The sequence below is a fragment of the Halyomorpha halys genome, unplaced genomic scaffold, assembly GCF_000696795.3.
Source record: "Halyomorpha halys isolate HHAL.00 unplaced genomic scaffold, Hhal_1.1 Scaffold587.1, whole genome shotgun sequence".
Classification (NCBI taxonomy): domain Eukaryota; kingdom Metazoa; phylum Arthropoda; class Insecta; order Hemiptera; family Pentatomidae; genus Halyomorpha; species Halyomorpha halys.
In genome coordinates, this window is record NW_027109405.1 from 181757 (window position 1) to 185252 (window position 3496).

Genomic DNA, 3496 nt, shown 5'->3' on the forward strand with positions numbered 1-3496 from the left:
ACTAGAGAATTATTCCTGCTCGGCTTAATAGAACACTAAAACTTTGTTAAAAAGCTGAATTTCTTAACAAATAACTGACAACAAAAAATTATTTACTTCCCATAAACATTTATCTGAGGGGAGAGAGGAGGAAGTCAATATAAGATAGAGACTAAATAGTTCTTTTTAATTTAGGAGTTACAAATCAAAATAAAGTTTATATAAATATCAACTAAAATGCTAAAAAAAAAAAAAATCCTCAAATTTATAACACAATTTTTTCAAAAAGGTTTTTGAATTTTTTGATTTCACATTGATTTTTTTTTTAGTTCATTTGTAATATGTAAATTTTCATGATTTAGAAAATTGAACTTTTTTGTCTAAATCTTAAAAATATCCATTAAGTTGTTAGTTAATTTTTCATCAAATAGCATTTATTAAAAGAATGTTTGTTTATATATGTTAAATTTAAGAACTTATATTAATTTAGTTTACCTCGTCGTACCAATAATTTTTTTATATGTATGATATTTTTAAATATATTCTACATTTATGAATTATACATTACATACATACATATACGTATATTAAAAAAAAAATGTATATCACGAAGGGTCAGTTGTGTAATACTTTATATGGAAGTACAGAGCAAAGGAGGGAGTTCAAACTTATTTGTTCGACTCAAGAATCATTGATTGAATGCAATTAAAGAAATATTTATTTTAAATATTAAATTATAAATGCTGAAGAGGGGGATGTAATGTTCCGAAACGTCCTTGATAAAAATGAAGCACTACAGTTTGTTAATTTTTGACCTGAAAGAAGGAAAGAAGATTAATAAAAAAATTAAAATATCAATCTTTAAGTATTGAGTTTAAATTTTTAATCACATTAATAAAAATAAGTATATTGTGACGAATATAAGGTGCACTTTTAAGTACTAAACGAAAAGCACCTTCAATAGGTAAGAGAACTTCAAGACCACCCTTGTGTACAGCAGTCTTAAGTTTAAAGGATCATTGCTATTTAGCCAAGAGTTCAAAGGTAATCCGAAATCGATATTCATTAATGCAAATTGTTTTTCGGTTTGAGAGAACCCCGTGTTGTAGAGGCCTCGAGGAAGCTCCTTAGCAAGACCTCATCCCCTTGTTTGGTTTTTTCATTACTTCCTTCAGGCAATCCTAAATATAAATTGCTTACAGTCCTGAACTCTAAGGCGAAGACATATCCTCCACTTCCTGCTGCATAATGAAGGAGAATCTAATGGATTGGGGGTCTTTTCCTTGAAGCTGTCTCTGCTTTGTCGGCTGTTTGGCTTTTCAGCGAGCAAACACGCTGAAAGGGGGATATTGAATTTGCTATGAACATCCGTTGGGGGAGGCATTTAACCAAAATATTTCAAATACGTTTCTGTTGATGTGTTAACCCATAATCATAATAAACGAATCTAATTTAGACGGAGGCAATTCTCGCATCTTACTATTTATACTCTTTGATTAATTAAAGAAAAAGAAAAGTGAATTCTTAAAAATGTATTATACTGTAGATTTTTAAATGTTTGCTTTACTAGTGTTTTCCTCAAATCTGTTATGATTTTGATATTCCTGTTTTATTGAAAATTACTTAAGAAAATTATTTTTACATTTATATCCAGTAATTTTGATAAAATAAAACATTTAATTGATCACCAGACGTTAAGAGAAGATCAGACTAAATTATGCCATAATTCATATCAATTTAATGGTTTTCATACGCTCAATAATACCGTAATAAATGATTCTTGCTTATAATACAAAGAAAGGATTTATAAAAAAAATAAATTAAAATTAATATATATAAAGTTAAGTAATACCAAAAGATAAGATTAAAAAAAAGTCTGTTCCTTGTGCACCTATGTAGGCACATTGTAAACTTCTAACAATAAGATCTTTTTTATAATAATTCGGAAAAGTCCTTTAAATTATTGTCAAATTTGTCTTTTTTTAGACTTCTGTTTTACAATTTCTTTTTTTACCTCATAAACGGATTGTGAATTGAAGCCTAGACAAATGTAGCATGGAAAATTCGTTTTTCTGCCACTTTCTTGATTTAAGTAATAAAAAATCAGTAAGTAAAAGTCATAAATGAAATTTCTACCTACAGAAAAGCATTAATTGGTTAGTTAGTGATAATAAATAATAACAATTTTCCTCGTGTTCGATATCTTCAAAGCTATTTTCCGTATGATAAAAATTAATGAAGTTTTTTTTTTAGCAGTATAAATGTTATGAAAAATGGATTCATATAATGTAAATTTATTGTTCTTTGAAAAAAAAAATGTTTGAAAAACTGCAGCTCGGGAACCATCGAGCAAAAAAACACTATTAGTCGCAAATTTTAGAAAATGTAAACTAATTTAAAAAGGGTTTTATTTGTTTTTATCATGCGATATATGACTTTAATGATATGGAGTATAATCTAAATAATAAACTGCCACCATTTTGTTCTTCTTTTTTTTATAACCCAAACACGTTTTTTTTTTAGCTTGAATTGATTGTAAATAAATTGTGTTGGAACGCTCTTGTAAATTTTATTATTTTAATCAAAATAGCAGCCAAACAAAAAAACATCGAACTAAAAAATCAGTTATGTTATACTTTATTAACATTATACTATATTAGAATTATATTTTAACGATGAAATTGTTTCGAAATATTACAGATTATATTTTTTGATCACTAATGTGGCTGCCAATATTAAAAAACAATATTTTTCATTCTTGGTTAGAATAGAGTTCCTTCACAAACATCTACTGAATTCGTTTAAAATTTTCTTATAATGCACTAGTCTTAGGGATTATTTTATTGTGAGGCTTATTTTTAATCCTAAAACCATTTTATTTTAAATTTGAGAGTTTTGTTCCGGCCGGTAAATTTTAGTACTAACCTTTTTTTAAAAACGAATTGGGGGGGGGGATCGATTCGTGTTTAAATATGACCTTCACTATTTCCTCAGATCTATATTAATCAAACTTCTGCTCATTTAACAGCTAAAATAAAACGGATCCAATTCCGACTTTGATGCAGCAATGCAGTCGTTGGCAGCTCCGTGGCGGCCACCAATCACAAATCCTGTTATAAATTTCCCGTAAACTGCCGGTTTTAAACTGGTGACCTTGTTTTAAGGGTATCTTCCTTTTATCAAATGCACACTTTTCTTGTTTTGCCAATTCCCTATGGGAACGATTTTACTGTCTTTTCCGGCAAATAAGGAAATCCAACTGGGTTGTTTTTCTCCGATGCTATTTGTCGAGGCTAATTCAAGGTCGGGTAATAAAGAGCATTGTATCAGCCGTAGCTGGCCGCGAGACGAGCATTGGCCGCAGACCCGACTTGGAATGGCCCTGTCCGACAGTTAGCCGCACTGTACCTCAGAAACCTCTGAATTATTTCTTGGGGTATAATTCTCTAGCAACGACTATAGCGTGGGTTTATGGCTCTCTGCCCCTTTAATAGAATAGCTCTTTTATGGAAATGTT